The sequence below is a fragment of the Amblyomma maculatum genome, chromosome 3 (assembly GCF_055883805.1).
Source record: "Amblyomma maculatum isolate TAMU_Amacu chromosome 3, ASM5588380v1, whole genome shotgun sequence".
In the NCBI taxonomy this organism is placed as follows: Eukaryota; Metazoa; Arthropoda; class Arachnida; order Ixodida; family Ixodidae; genus Amblyomma; species Amblyomma maculatum.
The window spans coordinates 10141110-10164161 of record NC_139346.1 but is presented as its reverse complement, the minus strand read 5'-3'; the positions used below and the strand labels follow the sequence as shown (position 1 = coordinate 10164161).

Sequence of the window (23052 nt, the reverse complement as noted above, 5' to 3'; positions counted from 1 at the left end):
CGAATGTTACATTTATGTTGCATACAAGTTAGATTTATATTAATTAAATGTTTATCAACACATTATACCAGCCTAATATGTCCCCTATTGCTAAAATATTTCAAATAAAGACAATAACATCAAAATAATGTTCAAATGAAACAAAAATGTTACATTGCTCCAATATTTTGGTGCTCCCTGGGAAATAACTTTCTTTTCTAGACGCAGAAGTGTACTTGGTGTCTATTATTAGTAGTTGCCCCCCATATATCAGCGTGCAATAGTTAAGGTGGGAACAGAATATGACATGGCAAAGTTCTATAGGGGTCAAAAAGAGATATACCAGGTCTGAAAGATGGTGCGAATCAAAAATATATATCTTGGAGGCATAGTATTCTATAGGGAACATGGGACAATGACTTTCTTTCTTGACCTGGCTGCAAAATGGGAGCTAAGAGGTCATATAATGCAGGCCTTGAAAGCACTGATTCAAGTTGAATGAACCCTTTAATAGTAAAGTCACGATCGGACCAGCAATATATATTGCTGGTCCGATCATGACTTTATATTGACTATATAAGGGTCTTTACTAAATCAGTATAATTGTGATGATATATATGGCGCAGATGTGCTGTCTATTATAAATGGCTTAATAAATATATATGTGTTGCTGCTTTATAAAAATAAAACACTCTAAAATACCTTCCATCTCTCTCAAATCTTTATGCGCAATTTTCTTTCTTTTTTTTTTTTCGGCTATAAGATTTTTTTTTACATCTCGTGGAAGCATACCTCAAGCATGCATACACAACAATCGAATACAACTGAGTTTGATTTCATGTGAAAACCAAAGCCTTGCAAGAACACAGCATCACTTTCCGCTGTTTGTCATCGAAGAGGCAATCAACGAGAAATGCACGCGACAGCCAAGTGAAGCAAAGGCGTTCCGCATTCATGCACTAATTCTTGCCACCGCATGCCTCGCACTGCACAATAATTGTTGTGAACGTCAGGCCGTTTCGTTCCTTCCGTACTTCTCGCTGCCCTTTTGCTCTCCGAATGAACCGCGCCACCTTCTTTCCACATTCCTTTGTTTTCTTTGTTTTGTTTTTTTCCTACACACCGCATGCTTTCCCTCACAGCTCCGAGGCCTACGTAAAGTTAGCTTCTTAGCACAGCTGAAAGTCTAGTGGTAAAGCCAGTTTAAGAAAACTTTGCCTCGCGATTCTGTATCGCGCGTGCGGCGATGTCATTTCATGGGAAGTACGTCGCCGCTGCCAGATACTATATATAACCGATTCTTGTCAAAAATGTCTTTACTATAAAAGTTCAAATATTTACAGTCGTCTACTGAACATGAATTGGGACTTGAGTTTTACAATTAACTCCGAGTTTGCTACAGCGAGGTTACTGTTATCATTTCAGTTCAATTGGTCATTTGGTCGGGTCGGATGCGAATTTTTTTTTTATTTCAAGGTGAAATTAGAAAGCAAGAGCTAGGCCTGTTTATCTTAAATTGCTTGAAATATACCAGTCCCATTAATATTTTAAATAGTATATTTTCCCAGTGCTCTACTGGAAGCTAGCTTCATTTTCGGCTGCAAATATAAATGAAGTAATTGCAGTACGCAAACTGGTAGATTACTGCTTCATATCTTAACCATAAAATGAATAAATGAGCATTATATATTTTCCACTTGGCCACAACAGCTTGCACAATTGGTACTGTTCACGCCATGGACATTTCCGCCAGGGACATAAGAAAAGCAGCTGCTGTGGAAGAATAGAACCTCAGATAATATACTAGCCGGTATTTGAATACAAATAATCTCATATTTAAGGAAAAAAAAATGTGCTGTATGAGCTGTATAACTGTCCCCGGCTATTAATCTAATTACTTTCTTTTGAAGCATTAGTACCTTATTAATGTTAGTGCTTTATGTGATGGTCCAGACCAAATGGCAATAGTTAAGATAAGATTGAAATATTGTGTTGTAGATTATCAACTTTAGATTTGGAGAAAATTCTCAGTGACACCTGCAAAGGATGCCAACAGACTGTGACACTCTCTTTGCAATATATGTAATCTGTTCTGTTCCTTTCATATGTGCATCAAAAATAACAGCAAATGATTTAAAGCTGTCGATAATTTCTATTGTATTATTAAGTTTTAAGGTAAGTAAAATGAGTGCTGATAAAGTTCCTTTAAAGTTTAAAGGTCAAAAGAAAACTGTTTTAAATTTCTTACTATCGACAATTAACAAGTTCATTTGATATTAACCATCTGTTTAATGACTGAAGAACAATGTTCCCTCTTTTTAATAGGTTACCTGTGGATGAGTCAGTAAGAAAAAGCTTGTATCATCAGCTTACAGAACATTGAAAGCAAGTTTATATAACCATATCATTAATATAAGCACTAAAAAGAAACGGACCCAGAGGGCTACCCTGGGAAGCTCCACATTGTATAGTTTTTAAACCAGACAGGTTACCATCAGTACAGACAGCCTGTTTACGCCGACTATATGAGAGAAACAGATTAAGAAGAGAGCCGCGGATGCCATACCTTTTAAGTTTATGAAGTAATATGTTATGACTGAGGAGTTCATGCATTTTACCAAAGTCTACAAACATGCCTAGCGTTGTGTTCTTACATTCAAAACCCTGTAAAATAATTTCATTTTGCAGCAGCTGAGCAGATTCAGTGGACCATCGTTTGCAAAAGCCGAACTGATTGTCATTAATAGTAAAGAGTGTTTATCGAAGAGTTCTCAGTTTTTTTAACTATAACTTTCTCTAGAGCTTTTGAAAAAAAACAAAAACGGTCGAATGAAAATTGGTCGGCAGTTATATATTTCATTCTTATCTCCTCCCTTAAAGATTACTGAAACCTTGGAAGACAGGAATGAACGGCTCAGAAATGACGAAGACACAATTCATCATTCCTTTCCTTGAAGGAATGACCAAACAAATGAGTGCTCACCAAGCATATCGTTGTTTGTTGCCATATGTGCCCCTATCCATTTTTGTGTGCTGTCATCCTCTCATGCAAAACAAAACTGTTCAATCTGCTAAATTAGTGAGCTTCATTTCTTGTCATATGGAACAAATAATTTGTTCTCAAATTGCTTCACATCAACACATTCTGGCAGTTGACCTGTAGCTGCCTGGCTGTGCCAAGCAGCCACTACCTGACACAGAAAGCTTGATGCAAGAACCCTCCTGCACTGGACATAATTATATGCTGCATCAAGTGGTGAACAAAGCTCAGTGTTTCTAAATGCAAGTTACCAATTAGTACTATCGATATTATCATATACATTCCGTCAGAATCAGTAAAACTGTACGCTCTAGAACATGCATGGCACAGTGAAGTGAAACTGCAATTCCATCTTGCCTCCCATATATGACTTTGCTTTTTTTCATTTGATGTGCGTATGTCTATATATAGTTCAATCCACATGGTAAGTATAAGTATTTAAATAGCACCTCAACAGCTCAGTGACTGGGCGCTCGACTGCTCTATCCAAGAATATGGGATCGAATCATGGCTGTGGAAACTGCTTTTTGGCAGCAAGAAAAGCAAGGTGCCCATGTGCTCTGCGATGTCAGTGCACAGGTGGTAAAAATTTACAAAGCCCTCCACTACAGCATGTGGCATAGCCCGAGTCCCTCTGGGATGTTAAAGCTCATAAACCGACTCAAACCTATTACTAAGAGCAATTTTAGTACGCTCAAATCAATGTGCTTGATATGTCCGCCATCTTAAATGTATGTCAAATTCAGCTGCCTGTGAAACAGCGTGTATTAATATGACTACAATGCAGATGTTTTAAAACACTAAATATCTCAGAGTTTCTTTTAGGCAATGAAAATGTACAACACAGCATGCCTCTCCAGGGCATGCAAGTTTCAAGTTACATATCATTAGCATAACCACATTCACTATACAGGATAAAGGCCTCTAGTTTCTCTCCAACTAACCCTCTCCAATGTAAACTATGCTTTATCCCTACAGGCTGTCTACTTCCTAAGCCGACCTGGCTATCTGGGTCCCCTTGGTAATATATATTTTCCTAGAATTCATTCCTTTACAACTAACTGCTGATTACCTTGCCTTTGACTTCCCGCTTGTTCACTAATCCACTAGGCTCTCTTCCTACCTTTGCTTGTGGTGTTCTCTTCCTTGTCCCTGTCCTGTGTGCACTGGTAATTTTCCAACATTCAATTTCAAGTCTTTTTGTCATCCTCCAAGTTTCTATCTTATCAGTGGTCACAAGCAAGGTATCATGCTTGCCTTTTGAGACATATAGATTACCTGCTAGTGCTGATTTCAGTGGGAATATACTTGTCAGATGCACTACACTAGCATTACAATAAATGTGCAACTCACAATAGTCCACATTATTATTTTAGACACATCAAAAGATTATCACAAGCAGAGCTTAAAGTCAGGGGGGTGTTGCGGCGTCCAAGAACCCTCACCAGTTTTTACGAGAGGTCTGAGACTTGAATATATTGGGTGTCCAGCACTGCACGAATATGAAGCAGGTGCAACCTTTTATTCTTCTCAGTGGCAATCAGAGAATGCTTATGATTGTTAGAAAATTTTGCAGCAAGTTGTTTTAAGAATTATTGCTTTGTTTTAGTAAGAATCAGAATTTCTAAAATCTGCAATGAAGAAAACAAAGGTCAGTCCCTCTACACAGAGGCTGGAACTAGTTAAGTTATTCTACACACATACCATCTCTTCGATTTTGCTGGTTCAGTGCACACTGTGTTTTAGGTGCTGGCTGAGCAAATTGTCAATATGCTTACACAATATTATTCAGATGTTGTACTCGTCACCAGTCAAACAGACCAAGCTGGTAGTTCTTACAATATTTCTTGCTAATTGTCAATGGGTTCACTTGAAGTGTAAAAATTATAGAATATATTTTTCCTACCTAGTTGATTTTACATTTAAAGTGCGATTAAGATTGTGCTTCCTGTGTAAAGTGTTTTAAAGAACATAGCACTCTCGCTGCTCCTATAAAGTTTACTCAAATACATTTATTTGCAAAATTTCTATTTAAACTTCTTTACTCTTATAAAGTTTTCTTCGCAACCAGACAGTCAGAAATTCAGTTCTCGATGTGAACTGTGCTACAAGATAGTGGTTTCAGGAAACAATATTACATATGTTACAAGTGCTAACGCTTTGTTGTTTCACTATAAGCTGCTTTATGTCACATATTGTTTGTCGATCATGCTTGCAGAGCACAGGGATTCATTTTTTCGGGTGCATGTCATAAAATGATCACGAAAACCTCCTTCGTATATAATATGATCGTATATAATATGCTCGAATTTCTAGAGTACCCTCTCTGACAGAGCCAGACTTTAAGCACTGAAAGTAATTCATTCATTTCAAAATTACTTTTGCTAAAGTGAATAACTGCTGTTTCTATACATCATATCATGCACTCCCGGTACGATGCTAAGAAAGCAGTAATGACATATGCGGCAAGCCTGTCCCACAGTGATGGATGAACAAAAAAATACAGAATTGAGTAGAACTGTGTGTCCAAGGGTCACAACCATTCTCTAAGCAGGTACATGTAAGGCGTCGAGGGTCCATCGAAGCGACAGCGGTGCAAAATGGTTGAAGGTCAAAACTAGTTGAAAGTGCGCAGTAACACTCACTGTTGCATCAGCTATAGGCACAGTGGCGCTTTGTTACACTTGTCATCATGGGCGAAAAAGGAGTTGGGGGGGGGGGGGAAGAGACAGGCGGAAATGTTCATGGTGTGAAAATTACCCAGCGCAAGCTGCCATGGTCCCGCGAACATGGAATCTATAAATCATATCATTCAGTGGCTTAGAACGGTGGAAGCAGCTCGCCGCGAGAGCAAGGCACCGAGTTTGCCTCTTATTACTTCTTTGAGTGCAATGAATGTGGCGAGTGTTTGACCATGATTCTGTTTTTGTTGTTTTGTTGCCATTGTCATATTTTTAATAGCCTGTTATGTAGGAAAAGGAGAGGGAATAGTTTCACTGGATAGAATTTGGCGGTAAGATGAAAGAATGTGCTCTAGTGTCTGGGGAAAAGTTTTGTTCACAAGCTTTACTTAGTTTCTATACGGATGAAATCCAGACAGTAAATGAGAAGGAATTTGCTCTGCAGAGGTAATTGTAATGTTACTACTTTTTGGGAGCAGTAATTAGTAATTTCATTACATTTTTAACACTGCTTGCAAGTAATTGGTAATGTAATTAAACTGCTTTTGAACAGTAATTTTGCCAAGTATGGTGCCAATTTAACCCAGACAAAAAAAAAAAGATACCATTATGTCTATTAGGAATGAAGTAGATTAAATAAGACATGCCAGCTGGACTTGTGAATGTAATCATGTAGCTCAAATGGTTTTTCTACTTCTGATTGGCAATCACATTGGAACATCCAATTAGAAGGCCCTGTTGAACATTCAATAAACAAATGTTGCAACTTAAACTGCTGTGTAGTTTGCATAATTTCTACGACCACAGCAGTTGATTAAACGAAGTAACTTTGATCCCTGAAGATCTGCTACTAAGTAGGGTCCAATGTGCGAGGTCCCAAAAAGAAAAGATTGTGTCAACTCTTCCGGTATATATGTAGGTTCGTATGGTTTATGTGTCATATGCATGCTTGCCTGTCGCCTGCTTGGAGCTGCCATTTCAGGTCAGTGCCGGCAGAATAAGCATTAAGATTGGAAGCCTTAGCTGAACTGCCCAACTGGAATGTTCAATTTAATCAAATTGGAGCTTCGAGTCTGTTCCAAAAGCGTGTTTAGAAACTGATTTCCATAAAAATCTTTTTTTTTTTTTTTCACACAAGAACAAGCCAAAAGACTGCACTGCACTGACTTGACAAATATCTAAAAGATGGCAACTTTATTGAAATATGGGCGGAGAGGCTCCGCAAGAAGGGCTGAGTTATTTCAGATACAAGGCATATACTGCAGAGTACAAGTGCACCTTCCAAAAACAGGAGTCTGCATTATGTCCCGTTTTTGCTGACCTACCAACATAGCTTGATCAGCCACACTGCTGAGCCACAATGCAAACCCAATTCGCGCTCATACATGTAGTTTTATGTAAGTACCAAAAGCAACCTCAAATATTCACCAGCTGTTCCTGACTGCAGTTCCTTTTTGACAGGCGATTCTATCAAATTGTTTTTCACGAAATTCTAGCACTGAATTGATTGCGGACGAGTAGCCTAGCTGGCCGCAGAACGATTTCGGAGATAACTGCAGTGCCTTAACGTACCGCCTGAGAGCTATGGAATAGAACACTGCAGCAACTGCAGTTCTTTCGTATTTGAAGGCGGAATACGAAGACAACGAGATAAGCAGCCCACAGGGAGACGAATTTCCTTGCGTCGAGTGAAGTGCACAATGCACAGCCGAACCCGAAGCCCAGAACGAAGCTAGAAAAAAAACTTCCTCTGCAGCTGCATGTCACAATCAAGCGCGTCCAAACTCCGTCATTCTGCGCGCAATGCTGACCAAGGTAGATGTAGTAGATGGGCATGAACGGGCCTTTAAGCAGACCTAAAGCAGCGCCCACCCACACGCTCCTCCACTCCTGGCACTCCTGGCGCTCGCCAGCGCGACCAACGCGCCAAACCAACCGCCAAACGCCGACGCTACCGATCACTACATAAGTAAATATTATTAAGAAACTGGACAGTAATCATTTCTTTACCAACAATTTAAGTTTTAAATAAGAATTATAAAGGTTTTACTTGCTGTCATGCACATTTTTTTCTTTGCTTAGTTTATGATGACGTAGTGTGACGTATTTTATGCGTGGCAGCAGCAGCCTGCTAGTGCCACGGGCGTGGCTCTAGCCTCGGCCTTTTGCGTTCCTGAAGCGACCATGCGACCCTGTAGGCCGAAATTAGAAGTACTCGCCTACGTCATGTTTAGCCTTTTGGAAACGCAGATATAATCATTATTTCCCATACAATAGTAGGTTGCTGTTAAAGTTAGCAAATAAAAATACATTATATCAATTATTCGCTCACGCAAACGCATTTCTTCAACAATACTGTCACGTGACGCGCGGTCGGCGGCGGCACCTGAACTTGCAGAGAGCCGGCTCCGTAAACTGCGCATGCGCGCCCAGAACCAAAGTGGAAAGGAGGATGCGTTGATTCTCTCGACGGATGTGACGTCAAATAACTTTTAGTATTTGCTTTTTTCTGGAAATAAGCCTCAAACTCAGGTGTCAATTACCCCGTTTCACAGCGCCCGAGCCACCCGAACAAAAGCTGGCGCGCTTTTCGCGCAACGGGTGCTCGCGCCTTGCGAGCCCTAGGTCGCTTTTCATGCGTCGGCTTGTTGTAGTTTGCGGGGCATCATCCCGATAGATGCAAATTCGGTGAAAATCTGATTCAGTTCGTGGATTGTTGCCCTAAATTCAACAGCGTAGCCTTCGGTCCTGTCCCTGGCCTGTCTGCAGCCTCCGACTACGGTGAGTCGTACGCGAATGATGGTGTTTCGTACATGCCCGCGAGCTCTAGGTAAAGCATTTGTCAGCGCTCTGCTACAGTCTTGCAGTTTTTTTAACGAGTTTTTACACGGCAGTGCAGCTATGCGGTAGTAACAATTACTGACGCGGCGTAATCACGCGACAGTCTCCGGGCGAAGGCATGTGGAGACTGCATAATGGCGTCGATCCCGTTTCTTCGCGCTTGAAACAACCGTTGCATACCTGCTGCTGTGCACCGATCGGTCGCCGGTTGCTGTTGTCTTCGGGGTGCACTGGGGTATTGGGACGTACGCGGCGACTTACAGATGATGTGAAACTATTTGTGAGTTTGTGAGTCGACAGTCACGGAAGTTTGTAATTTGCTTTTTTTTTTTTTTTTTTTTTTTTGAAGATTCTTTGTTCGTGGCCTAGTTTGTTTGGGCAGTAGCAGGCATTTTGGTGTGCGCCAGCGTGAACGCGCTGGTTTATGATCAGGAGGCTTTATTGCCTTCCTCGCAGCTTCAGCAGATAGAGTGGCTGGGCCCATAGAAACGGTCGTGCTTCTGTCAAAAAACTCGAAAGGTATTCATCCATGCGGCCCATACGTGGTGCTGCAGTGCAAGAGGTCAGCTTCTTTGCAGTGTCGACGAAGTGCTAAAGAAGGGGAGTTACTGGCCAGCTGAGAGACAGTATAAATGTAAACTGGCCCAGTGCGAAATGAGCCCCGGAGTGAAATGAGCCTACTGCTCAGCACGAAATGGTTACAAGATACGGGCGTATACCCGCACGAATTTATTGTGCTTATATGCTCACACGTTCCACTGTCGAGTACTCACATCGGTGCATGCAGCAATGAGGGTGACTCTTCGGCTATCATAGGTTCTTGCCCATGAGAGTATCTGCCCTTTTACTACCAAAATAACTGCATTGGTAGAACTCGCTGAGCTTATTTATATAGATTTAACACTACTAATGCATGTCGCTACCGCCGAGTTCCCTAATATATATCTTTTGCCTGCTCCAGCAGCGTCATCACTTTGAGAAAACTGGGAATGATAGCAGAAATAATGCCCCCATAAATAGTGGGCAGTGCTTCGCTTCAAGCTGCTGTCAAGGCCATTGACAGCTTATTTGAAAACAAAGCAATAATTAACCTGACGTGGTATGTTTTGTTGAGGAGAGTGAGGCACCGTTGCATGTACAGCCTTTGTCAAAAGTGTAGAGCCCGGGGGGTCCGCTTCTGAGCCGAATAGTGGCACTGATGTAGAATTAGTTGAGGCCTTTCCCACTGAAGGGGGTAGGACAAAAAATCTTCTTGCCATCAACAAAGTTGGAATACTGGCAATTCATTACAAGCCGCAGGAACTGGCCCAGAAGCAGACCCCCTGGGCTCTACACTTTTGACAAAGACTGTACCTCGTAATCCTGTCAAAGAGCTTGGCAGTTGCTGCTATAAGCACTCTTGATTACAATTCCATGCAAGCTGCATAACAGCATATTCCGCACTTACTGCACACATGATTTAACTTAGTCTCTTTGTTGCTATTTCAGTGTTTTGCAAGTGTGCTAAATATTTGTATTTGTGCTAGCATTGACTGCTAGTCTCGTTACTGCCTTTTTCCTTCTGCGCCAGGCACTCTCATTTGCTTTACTCAAATCAAATTTTACTGTGAGTGAGTTTGCTGAATTTATGCAAACTAGATGTAATTGCAGTATTGCTCTCATTTATTTACATTTGCAGAGGCAAGGAATACTCGGGGCCGACGTACGAGTTTCTTCCACCAGTTGGATTCCTCTGCTACCTCGGTAGTGCAGTGCGCTGTAACTGGTGTGACCAAATGGATACTCTCACTCCTTCTACTGGTTTAGAGCGTGCTCCTAGTTAAGTTTAAAATACCTTGCTTGCAATGTATTTAATCTTGTTGTGGAATATTGTCACCCTTGCATTTTCTGATATGTTATTATTTGGAAAGCATTCAGAGTGATTTTGGACGCATGATTTGCCTTGGCGGGAGGTGGAGAACCACAAATGTGTGACTGCAATTTTTTGCCTCTCTAGTTTTCAGCCTTTAGAATTAAAGCAGCAGATTGATATGTGAACAGGCCTGGCATAGATTAAAGAGTTTGTCATATACAACACTTGACCCTTGTGGGGATAACACAGCTGTGGTTATCTGAGCAAAAGTTCTCTGTATGTGATGGTGTCCGAAACATGGCATTGTCTTAAGTAACTTGGCATGGAATCGGCCACTTCTTGCACTCTCTTGACAGCATCTATTGTAATGTGTGCTAGGCGACATGCCTTCGGATCTGTTGTATGTCTGCAGCAGTTGCCTTGATGTATCAAGATGGGGTGGTTGTTGCGAGTTGGAAATTGCTATTCTCCCGACTACACCAATAAAATGCAGTGAAGCCAAATACCAGGAACCAATGTGTTATGTGGTTCATTGTGAAGGCTTGTCATTCTCGTAACTTTGCCAAATTGCTAGAAACATTATTTTTAAGCCCGGTCTTCTTTTGCTCATAGCACAACTCATTTCGTGCATTTGTCAACTTTTTGTGGTTTATAGTTGGCACATTTTGCAGAGGGTGACAAAATTTGAGCTGGTGTGCCACGAAGGTTAAATATCTGTTTATTGAACTCTTCTCGGGAAGCTACATGCAAATCCTGCCTAATGTGGCTGTGAGGGCTTCGCACTTGATTGATGTACCGGCGCTTTACTTGTGGCAGCTGGTCTACATTGTACAGGACTGCCACTTTGAGGAGCACCAGCACTGCTATGAAGCAGATTCACAGCATTGTTCCTGGTGGAAGCAAACCACTGCAGATGTTGCCCTCATTCCAATGCAGCTTCAGCCAGTGAAGTTTCATAATGCCCGTGTTGGACGAACAAGAGGCCTATGAACTTGAGCATTTCACTTAGTAATTCCTTCCAAACATCCATCAAAACAAGCAACCTGTTGGGTTTCCCCCAAATCCCTGTACAATCATATGTTTATTTTTATTTTTACAAATAGTTTGTATCATAAGCTGGAGAGCCTTCACTCAAGTATACACTAGGTTCCTATCTACGTGAAAACTACACGCTTGTGTGCCAGTATCAGCAGATCGTTCCCAACGATTGTGGACACCCTCCTAAACAGAGATAAAACTGAGAACATGCAGTGATCATGGGTACATACTCAAAAGCAAGTGGGTACGGAAAATGTGTGCACCTTTGGCCACTGCAATTGTAGTACCTGAATCGCTAAAAGCTGAAATCAGAGCTTCTTCTGACTCTTCTGGCTTCTTTGCTGCTAGTGCGATAAAAAAATTCTGTAGCTGAAGTTGCTGAATCTCACAATTTCAGTGTTTTTTTGTTGTGCGGCCTGACATGAACATTTCTCCATCTAAGCTGCCACCATTCTTCAGATAAAGATCGCTTCTGTGTCATTACTTGGTGCGATATATGTCAGGGATACACATAAGCTCTGCGTTTAAGCGTATGACTCAACATTGTTAACAGCTATAGTCGGCAGCTGCACTTGGGAGTCTTCTGCATATTGATTTTCAAGCTTACCTTTCTACTTTTCCTGTCTAGGTCATCATTATTTGCAGTTCATCCCAGAGTTGCTTAGCAAGGCAATGTCATCAGCAAATCGCAGATTACTGAGGTATTCTCCATCTACCCTTATCCATAACTGCTCCCATTCCAAGTCTCTGAATACTTCCTCTAAGCAAGCTATGAATAGTATTGGGGAGATTGTGTCTCCTTGCCTAACACCTTTCTTTATCGGAATTTTGTTACTTTATGCAGAACTATGGTTGCTGTGCAGCCACTATGTCTTCCAGCACTTTCACGTACGGCTCGTCTACCCCCTGATTTCTCAATGCCTGCATCACCGCCGAGGTTTCAACCGAGTCAAATGCTTTTTCGTAATCAAGGAATGCTATGTACAAGGGCTGGTTATATTCCGAGCATTTTTCTATCACCTGATTGATGGTATGGTTATGATTGATAGTAGAGTACCGTTTCCGAAACCGCTTGATCCTTTGCTTGATTGCAGTCTAAGGTTGCCCTGATTCTATTGGCGATTACCTTAGTAAACACCTTATACGTAACAGACAGAAAGCTGATTGGTCTGTAATTTTTAAGGTCCTTCCCCTTTCTTATGAATGAGGATAATGTTTGCATTCTTCCATGGTTCCGGTATCGTCGATGACACCAGGCACTGCGTATACAGGGTGGCCAGTTTTTCTAGCACGATATCCCCCCGTCCTTCAGCAAATCTGTAGTTATCTGATCCTCTCTAGCCGATTTCCCCCTTTTCATAGTTTTTAGTGCTTTCTTGACCTCGACCTTCGTCACTGATGGAACGTCCGACTGTTTTTCCCTACCACCAATCTCATTACGGTCCTGACTACTTTGGCTACTGTAGAGATCTGTATAGAACTCCTCGGCTACTTTGAATATCTTGTCCATATTCGTGATGACGTTGCCCGCCTTGTCCCTTATCGCATACATTTGGTTTTTGCCTATGCCCAATTTCTTCTTTACCGCTTTAAGGCTTCCCCCGTTCTTTACAGCATGCTCAATTTTCTCCATGTTATACTTCCTTATATCGGCCACCTTGCGCTTATTGATTAGCTTTGATATCTCAGCCAATTCGATCTGGTCTGTTGGATTGGAAGCTTTCATACTCTGGCGTTTCTTAATCAAATCTTTCGTCTCCTTAGACAGCTTACCGGTACCCTCTCTTATCCTACCGCCTGTTTCTAACGCGCACTCAGTAATGATATCTCTGAAATTATTGTTCCTTGCTTCTAGGGTAATGTCGCCATCCTCTGTTAGAGCTGAATACCCATTCTGTAACGAAATCCTGAACTCTTCTGCCCTCCCCCTCACCGCTAAATTCGTGGGATTAGGGGTGCGCAAAACACAGGATGAACTATGGGGTGTGGGGGGAACTACCACCATTTCTGATCAGGGTTAGCTTTTTCTGCAGAAGACTTGCGGCTGCTGTGCGGTTTCCTTATACTATTAACAGCGTTTCTACATATGCCTTTCCTATGCCATGGTTATGTAATGCATGCATGATTGATGCATAGACTGAATCAAATGCTTGTAATATAAGCAGGTTGTATGTAGGGGTTGCTTACCGTATTTATACGATTATAGCACGAGTTACGTTTTTAGAAATTGCATCACTGAAACAGCACTTCATGCTATATTTAGAAGCAATATCTGAATTTAACACTTTTCTTTTTTTGCTGGTCATCAAGATAGCTTTACCACCAGGTAAGCCAGTTGCGAGGAGAGGGCAAATTTCTGGCAACTTCGAGGCTGTAAAATGAGGCAAGGTTAAAAAAAAGGTAACCATGGAGAAAGACCAGAAGGTGGAAGTGAAAAAGAAAATAATAAAAAGGTGTAGTTATTGAGGGTTCGAATTCTCCTGTTTAATATCATTAGATCATGGCCAATGGGCAAAACATGCAGGGAGCGATGCTGGATTCTAAGCAAGAGAAGAAAGCATGTAGTGCTTGGCAAATCGTGTCTAATCAAGAAGGGGGAAACGAGTGGGGGCATGTTCATGAACAGCGATAAGTAACTGAGTAGTGACAGTGAATAAACCACTCGGATACTTTTGGATTTTTAAATGCAGTCTCCTTTATTGTCACATCCCCAGCTATGGTTGCCTTTAATGTTACGATTTCATGTTATAATCGTGAGCTTGTGTTGGAATCGTGACAGAATTTTTTTCTTTTTATTCTCGACACAAACTCTTCCCTCGCATCATATATTCATTACGGAATTGTTTACCTGTAAATACGGTATATTCTGTGGTTCCTCTTTCATCTGATTGATGCCATGAACATCGGCTGTGGTCAAGTGGTGTGCCTGAAATCCAGCCTGGCCTTTTTGTTCACTAAAGTCTAGGTTTCCTCTTAATCTAGCGGTGATTACCTCATTGAATACATTTAAACCCAGTTATAACCTAACTAAGACAGGTCTGCAGTTTTACTTCTTGGTTCTGTGAAATTTTTGCGTGAAGAAGAGTGGAAACCAAAATAAGGAGTACATATAAGTGAAATCGCTGCAGCGGTGGCGTAGCGGTAGAACATCCGCCTCGCATGCAAGAGGACCGGGGTTCAAATCCCGGTGCCGCGCAATTCTCCACCGGATGACAAAAAAAAAAAAAAAAAAATCCGCGTGTCGATGGAATTGCATATACAGGTTTGGGGTGCGACCTGATGCCGGTGAACACCTCCGGCAACGCACTCCCTCACCAGAACAGGAGTTGGCCACCCTGGTGCAGTAATTGGCCACAACCTCCTATGATAAGCTCCATAAAACCTCGGCCCTCAGTCACCAGCGGCTGCGGAACAACTGACCACGGCGGCGGTCAGACCTGTGACGCAGCAGGGGGTGCTAAGAAAGCCTGGCTCCGCTGGACAGGCCGCCATTGGAAACTGACCCTGGCAACGTTTAATGCTAGAACCCTAGCTAGTGAAGCTAGTTTAGCAGTGCTGTTAGAGGAACTAGAGGGCATGAAATGGGATGTCATAGGGCTTAGTGAGGTTAGGAGGCCGAATGAGGCATATACTGTACTGAAGGATGGGCATGTACTGTGTTATCGAGGTTTACCAGAGAGGCGACAACTAGGAGTAGGTTTCCTTGTCAATAAGTATATATCGGGTAATATAGATGAATTCTATAGTATTAATGAGAGGGTTGCAGGCATCGTAATTAGGCTTAATAAGCGGTATAAACTGAAGGTTGTACAAGCCTATGCACCTACATGTAGTTATGATGACCAGGCAGTTGAAAGCTTCTATGAAGATGTAGAATCGGCAATGCGAAAAGTAAAGACGCAGTATACTGTACTAATGGGCGACTTCAATGCCAAGGTAGGGAAAAAACAGGCAGGAGGCAAAGCAGTAGGTGACTATGGCATTGGTTCTAGGAATAGCAGGGGGGAGTTACTAGTTGAGTTTGCAGAGCGCAATAACTTACGAATCATGAATACCTTCTTCAGCAAACGGAAGAACCGAAAATGGACATGGAAAAGTCCTAACGGAGAGACTAAAAATGAAATCGACTTCATAATGTGTTCAACCCCCGCCATTGTGCAGGATGTAGAGGTAATCGGGAAAGTTCGATGTAGTGACCACAGGATGGTGAGGTCCCGAATTAGCCTAAATCTGAAGAAGGAACGCAATAGATTAGTAAGAAAGAAACCCATCAACGAATTAGCGGTGAGGGGGAGGGCAGAAGAGTTCAGCATCTCGCTACAGAATAGGTATTCAGCTCTAACTGAGGATGGCGACATTACCCTAGAGGCAAGGAACAATAATTTCAGAGATATCATTACTGAGTGCGCGGTAGAAGTAGGCGGTAGGATAGTTAGAGAGGATACCGGTAAGCTGTCTAAGGAGACGAAAGATTTGATTAAGAAACGGCAGAGTATGAAAGCTTCCAATCCAACAGACCAGATCGAATTGGCCGAGATATCAAAGCTAATCAATAAGCGCAAGGTGGCCGATATAAGGAAGTATAACATGGAGAAAATTGAGCATGCTGTAAAGAACGGGGGAAGCCTTAAAGCGGTAAAGAAGAAATTGAGCATAGGCAAAAACCAGATGTATGCGATAAGGGACAAGGCGGGCAACGTCATCACTAATATGGACAAGATAGTCAAAGTAGCCGAGGAGTTCTATACAGATCTCTACAGTAGCCAAAGTAGTCAGGACCGTAATGAGATTGGCGTCAGGGAAAAACAGTCAGACGTTCCACCAGTGACGAAGGACGAGGTCAAGAAAGCACTAGAAACTATGAAAAGGGGGAAATCAGCTGGAGAGGATCAGATAACTACAGATTTGCTGAAGGACGGGGGGGATATCGTGCTAGGAAAACTGGCCACCCTGTATACGCAGTGCCTGGTGTCATCGACGGTACCGGAAGCATGGAAGAATGCAAACATTATCCTCATTCACAAGAAAGGGGACTCTAAGGACCTTAAAAATTACAGACCAATCAGCTTACTGTCTGTTACGTATAAGGTATTTACTAAGGTAATCGCTAATAGAATCAGGACAACCTTAGACTGCAATCAAGCAAAGGATCAAGCAGGGTTTCGGAAACGGTACTCTACTATCGATCATATCCATACCATCAATCAGGTGATAGAAAAATGCGCGGAATATAACCAGCCCTTATACATAGCATTCATCGATTACGAAAAAGCATTTGACTCAGTTGAAACCTCGGCGGTGATGCAGGCATTGCGAAATCAGGGGGTAGACGAGCCGTACGTGAAAGTGCTGGAAGATATATATAGTGGCTGCACAGCAACCATAGTTCTGCATAAAGAAAGTAACAAAATTCCCATAAAGAAAGGTGTTAGGCAAGGAGACACAATCTCCCCAGTACTATTCACAGCTTGTTTAGAGGAAGTATTCGGAGACTTGGAATGGGAGCAGTTAGGGATAAGGCTAGATGGAGAATACCTCAGTAATCTGCGATTTGCTGATGACATTGCCTTGCTAAGCAACTCGGGAGATGAACTGCAAATAATGATTGATGACCTAGACAGGAAAAGTAGAAAGGTAGGCTTGAAAATCAATATGCAGAAGACTAAGGTAATGTTCAACAGCCTCGGGAAGGAACAGGAGTTTACATTAGGTAGCGAAATACTGGAAGTAGTAGGCGAATATATCTACTTAGGACAGGTAGTAACCGCAGATCCGGACCATGAAAAGGAAATAACAAGAAGAATAAGATTGGGATGGAGCGCATTTGGCAAGCACTCGCACATTATGACTAGCAGCTTACCGGTATCGCTCAAGAGGAAAGTATACAACAGTTGCATCTTGCCTGTACTCACCTATGGGGCTGAAACGTGGAGGCTAACCAAGAGAGTTCTACTTAAGTTGAGGACAACCCAGAGGGCTATGGAACGAAAAATGGTAGGGGTAACATTAAGAGATAGAAAGCGTGCAGAGTGGGTCAGAGAAATAACTCAAGTTAACGACATTCTAGTGGAAATTAAGAAGAAGAAATGGACATGGGCAGGACATGTAGTGCGAAGAGAGGATAACCGATGGTCGCTGAGGGTAACAAACTGGATTCCAAGGGAAGGAAAGCGTAGCAGGGGGCGGCAGAAAGTTAGGTGGGCGGATGAGATTAAGAAGTTCGCAGGGGTCAAGTGGATGCAGCTAGCACAGAACCGGGTTAAGTGGAGAGATATGGGAGAGGCCTTCGCCCTGCAGTGGGTATAATCAGGCTGATGATGATGATGATAAGTGAAATCACCGTGGGAATGTTTACAGCAAACCCCTATTTCTCGTAGTCATAAACTTGGGAAAAAACATTTTGCAATTGCACTGATAGGGCAACTGTGGCAGCAGCCTCCACCATCTCTGCTGTAGTTCGCGCAACATGGTTATGAGAGGTGTGAGGAAGGTGGCCAGAGACACCTTGCCTGGGAAATTGTGCAGTCATGCCATCACTGCTTGAGCTTGACTGGCCGTGAAGGCACCTGTGTCTTCACGCATGTTCCCGCTCTGTCTGTCCAGCACAGCCGCCCCAGGAAATACATACTTGCCACTCACATTGCCACTGCTTTCCTCCGTCCCCATTCGAACATGCGAAAGCTGTCATTGGAATCTTGCGAGCAGTTGCATGGTTGTGCTGTTTACCTTTAAATCTGTCAGTGAATAACTTAGTGATAGATACTGATTGATAATGATAGTTAGTGACAGTGATGATAATGACAGAGATTACTATGATGTCATGGCCGAAACTTACACCATGATGACATCACATTCAGTCGTGACGTTACCAGGCGACTCGAGCACATGTGAAGGTTAACCCGATCCAGTCGTCAGTGCAGCGCCTTTCATTTGGCGTTTGCTCAAACGCCACATGACACAGCATACAAAAGCAGACGCAGTACAGCAAGCATCAGCAGCATTTCAAATTGGTTTACAGGAAAGAAAAGGCGTATCTCACACTTCTCCGCGAGCACCTGAATCGAGCCATAAGGAAAACGAGGAAGGAGGTGCCATAGTGGAGGGCATCAGACCACCGTGCAATAAAGGCTTTCACCTCATTGCTCTTTAGTGGTCCAAAGTGCCCCTAGAGTTTTTACTTTTTGCTCGTATGAGCATTCAGTTTAGTGCTGCATAGTGTAATGTTAAAAAAGCACGAGTACCAGGGACCGATGCATTTGTCACCTGCAGTCGCTCATTACGACCTTGGCTGTTCCTTTTATGTTATTTTGTGTTTGTCATGACACAATGTGTTACCCCGCCGGTGTGGCGCAGTGGTTAGGGCACTTCCTAAGGATGCGGGATCGAATCCTGGCCTCGGCGACCGCTTTTCGATGGAGGCGAAAAGCAAGGCGACCGTGTGCTGTGGAATGTCGGTGCACGTTAAAGAACCCCAGGTGGTCTAAATTTCCGGAGTCCTCCACTACAGCGTCTCTCATAGCCTGAGTCGCTTTGGGACGTTAAACCCCACAAACCATTCCATGTGGTTCTGCCAGATATACAGTAACTTGGCACTAGCTAACAGAAAGTCGCTGTAGAGAGTAGTGATGTGGTACTAGCTGGTATTATATTGCGCAGGGCCGCTCTAGCATTTTTTTTTTTTTTTCCCGGAAGCTTAAATGGAATTCTTTTTGACTCGGGCAGAAAAGTTTCGCAATTTGAACGCCTGTGCTCTTCTCTAGCGTTGCTCTGTGCCTGCACTTCACTGCAGTGCAGGCTTGAGCCAGCGGCAAACGTATACATAACCAGCGCTGCCAGCTTTGGCGAATTAGTCTGCTCGAGGTTGTGGTTACAAACAATAAAAATAAGCATCAAGATACCCCATGCTCACTTGAGATGCAGACTAAAGGTCGTTCCTGCAGGAAGCATAATCAAAATCAGATGTGGGTTTCAGTCTGAGCATAAGCAGAGTTTTCCACATTAACAGTGTTGAGCTGCCCTTCTGCCAGGAAGTGCTCTTTGCGAACTGGTAAGTACAGTAGAACCCCATTATAGTAAAGTCACCGGGACCGGCTAAAATCTTACTATATCAGTTGTTAGTGATGACATGGTCCTGAAGATACTATCTTGTAATTAAAGTCTGCTTACTAAGCACATCTTGTTGCTTTATGAAAAGAACATTCTAAAATGCCTTGCATGTCTTTCTTATCGTCTCTGTGCCATTTCCTTTTTCATTTTTTTTTTACAGCTTGTAGAAGTACCTGTTTAGCATGAATGCAACATGGATACGAATATAGCCGAGCTTGATTTCAGCTGAGAACCAAAGCATTGCGTGAGCGTGGCATCATCTTCCGCTGTTTCCATCTTTTAAGAGGCAATAGATGAAAAATGCGCGACAGTCCAGCACTGCAAAACCGCACAAGCCACGCCTCCAATTCTTGCCACTACTCCTTCGTGCTGAACAGTGTTGTGTGAATGTTCGGCCGTTTCTTCGCTTCCCTTTTACTCTATTTTTAAGTGACCGGCCGTCTTCTTTTTGTGTTTGTAGTCAGCTTTACATTTTTTCCCCCTACGCGCTGCATGCTTTCCCTCACGGCTCAAAGGCCTTAAAGTTGGTTTCTTCTCAGTGCTGATGAGCCTAGCGGTAAAACCATAAAAAAAAAATGCACTACTTATTTTTTTTTAAGAAAAAAATTTCCTCGCGATTCTAAGTAATGCGTGTGCAGCAATGTCATTTCGTGGGAAGTCGACGCCACGGCCAGACGTTTTTTAGTATAACCTAGTTTTACCAAAAGCACCTTTACTATGATGGGACTTCAGTTTCACTTTACTATAGCAGGGTTCTACTGTACAATGATAACCGGTCATAGAGACTCCTCCATATTTCACGAGTGGAATGGAGTCCAGTTTTGTGCCCATTGCAGAAACAAGCTGAACAAGCTGGTCATTCTATGTTTCCGTTTTCTGGACAAGGTGCTTTGCAGCAATACCTAGCCTTCAGGGGCCGTGCAAAAATCTTAGCAGTGACATCCTACGAGATATTCAGAAGAACTTGTCCAAGAAAAAGTATAGACAATCAATACGATCTGTGCAGGGGAGTATGTGCTAGGAGTTCGCATTGCTGTTCTCAATGCCGCTGATGGGTTGCGACCATGCAAGCAGGTTGTGCCACCTAATCTACAATCACAGTGCGACACATTGTACCCGTTCTCCACCCTCTGCCTCCTACCTTCTCTTCATCATCCCTCTTGTCTCTACTTTGCCACCTGCCAATCAAGGTCTCAAAGGGACGAACAACACAAGCTGTCTAAAGCCACCACTTGAAGGACACCAAATTTTGGTTACATGTTAATATGACAGCGTTAAAGGCTGCCATTCACCAGAAAATTTGGTATCAGGGTTGTGAATGAAAAATTGTGGGTGATAGCCGGCAGGTGATAGCCGGGAATTGATTGGTGGCAGGGTTGTGCAAAGTCACTTGATCATATGATATGGCAGATTTGGCAGGAGCTGCCAACTCAAGCTTCTCGAATCAGATGGGTAGGTGAAAGGAATCGAACCCTCCAGGACTCTTGCATTTCAAGTCAGACATGCTACCCGTAGGCCACAAAGGCACTTCATACGGCTAGGTTAAGGGAGGCTTTATATTTGTGTCAGGCAGTCTTTCACATAATGTGGTAGTTCATGACTCTATGCTAAAGAGTATGTATAAAATAATGGACGTACTACCTTTGCCGAAAATAACCAGGCTGCATGCTCCAATTTTCAGTCAAGTAGCAGATAATTCGTACCACTTCTGAAACTGTAAATCTGTGCAAAGTAGTAAAGGCAAGCTGCAGTCCTCACTTCTCAAGTTGTGATCCTTTAGGAATTCATGTTGACCTTAGGATACAAGCTAAAAGCTAAACATACAGCCTGGTTACTTTTGGCAAAGATTGTACAAAGTAAGGGATTAGTGATTAGGAGAGTGAATGTGCAGCTGCCGAACTCTTTACTAATGTGCACGATGGCCGCCTTTTCTCTTCTGCACATTGAAAAAGAGCTAACTTGCGAAAAGATTAAGTCTAACCAGAGGCTCACCGAGGCCTTGCCTTATTTTTACCTCTCTGCAAGTTCGATCCCTGCCAAGGCACAGTGGTACAGAAAAAAATTAAGGCAGATTGCAGTCATGTATAAGACTGATGACACAATGATGCTGTTTCTGTTTGCCTCAAGTTATCCGTGATTATACTTTGAGACTCTTCGTGGCTATCTGTTGTCGGCGGACAAGTGTGACAGATATTATGCCTTCTCTTTCCTGTAAACCAATTTAAAACACTGCTGATTCCTGTGTGGTACGGCGTTTGAGGAAGCGACAAATGAAAGGCGCAGCACGGATGCCTGGATTGGATGCCTGGCAAGGTTAGCTTCATATATGCGTGAATCGCACGGTGAAGTCATTGGTCATAACTGGACATGATGTCATGTGGTGACCTCAGTTCTGGTTATTAGACATGACTGGATGTGACGTCATGATGTCACATCCGGTAATGGTGACATTACTGCGAACACATTAAGCTGCGCAGAATAGATGAAACAACCTCCAGCTTAAACAGCATCACTGTTGAAAGTGGCCGTTGTGCAGTCTAGTTGAAGATTTGGGCTGCTGTATGCGAGCAAGGAACTGAGTGCTGTGATTTAACTTCCCAAAATAAATGCCACCGAGTGGTACTTTTTTCTTAATACAGGTCATACATTTACTATAACAACCTTACTCTGTATTTGACAGCTGTAAATGCTGCAAAAAGCAAATTTTCTAAACTTGAGAATTTTATTCTGGCATGGCTTATATCCTCTAATCTCCAAAACAATTTTCTTGGGTTCCTTTACTTCTAGAAAACTTGGGATATTATTGGAACAACTACGATGAGAACAGCAAATTTTACAAATTTGAAATTAAAGTGTATGAGAACATGCAAGATGACGACCATGGCACAAACTTTTTTTTTTCTGCCTAAAACAAGCTGGGGTAATGTTTGTCGTAGTAATCCAATACAGTCCTTTTCTGAACTGAAGGCGGCCGAACGTAAAGTTCGCGTCAAATGGCATGATATGGGTCTGTGTGCAGGCTTCACACAACTAACTCGTACCCTCAGGCAAGTCCAGTAAAAGAATCTGACTGCTGAGCTGCTACCCGGCACAACAGAACCCAGAATGCAACCTAATCCTACGTTAGCCTGCATACTTAATATTTTTGAGACAAAGCATTCATAGAAGGTTGAAAAAACTTGTACATGCAGAATGCGATAAAAAAATCTGGAACAAGTTTTATGACACGCATGCCATTTTTCACAACATATCACACAACTTGGAAGAAAGTCGACAACTGCACTTTGAAAGCAAATTTTTGTGAAAATGTACAACACCACTGGGAAGGAAAACAATTGAAGCAGTTGAAACAAAAAAAAATTTGGTACCGTATGTATCAGTGAACCCTCAGTGTCTATTAAAGAAAGTGAAATCAATTATCTTCGACACTAGTAGAACCTGAATAGCGCTGTGTGATAAGGCTGTCCACAAGCGGCAATAAACAAAGTTGTTAGATTCAAAACAAAACCAAACTT

General features: G+C 42.5%; 2 long non-coding RNA genes across 3 annotated transcripts in view; one reads left to right on the top strand and one right to left on the bottom strand.

Moving 5' to 3' along the window:
• Nucleotides 1-23052, bottom strand: part of LOC146194200 (uncharacterized) — a 290048-nt gene that overhangs the window by 118756 nt on the left and 148240 nt on the right. The gene's annotated exons all lie outside the window — the stretch shown is intronic.
• On the top strand, nt 8135-10905 carry LOC146194208 (uncharacterized). Its single transcript, XR_014705819.1, has 2 exons — nt 8135-8481; nt 10220-10905. It is a non-coding gene; the product is annotated as an uncharacterized LOC146194208 (long non-coding RNA).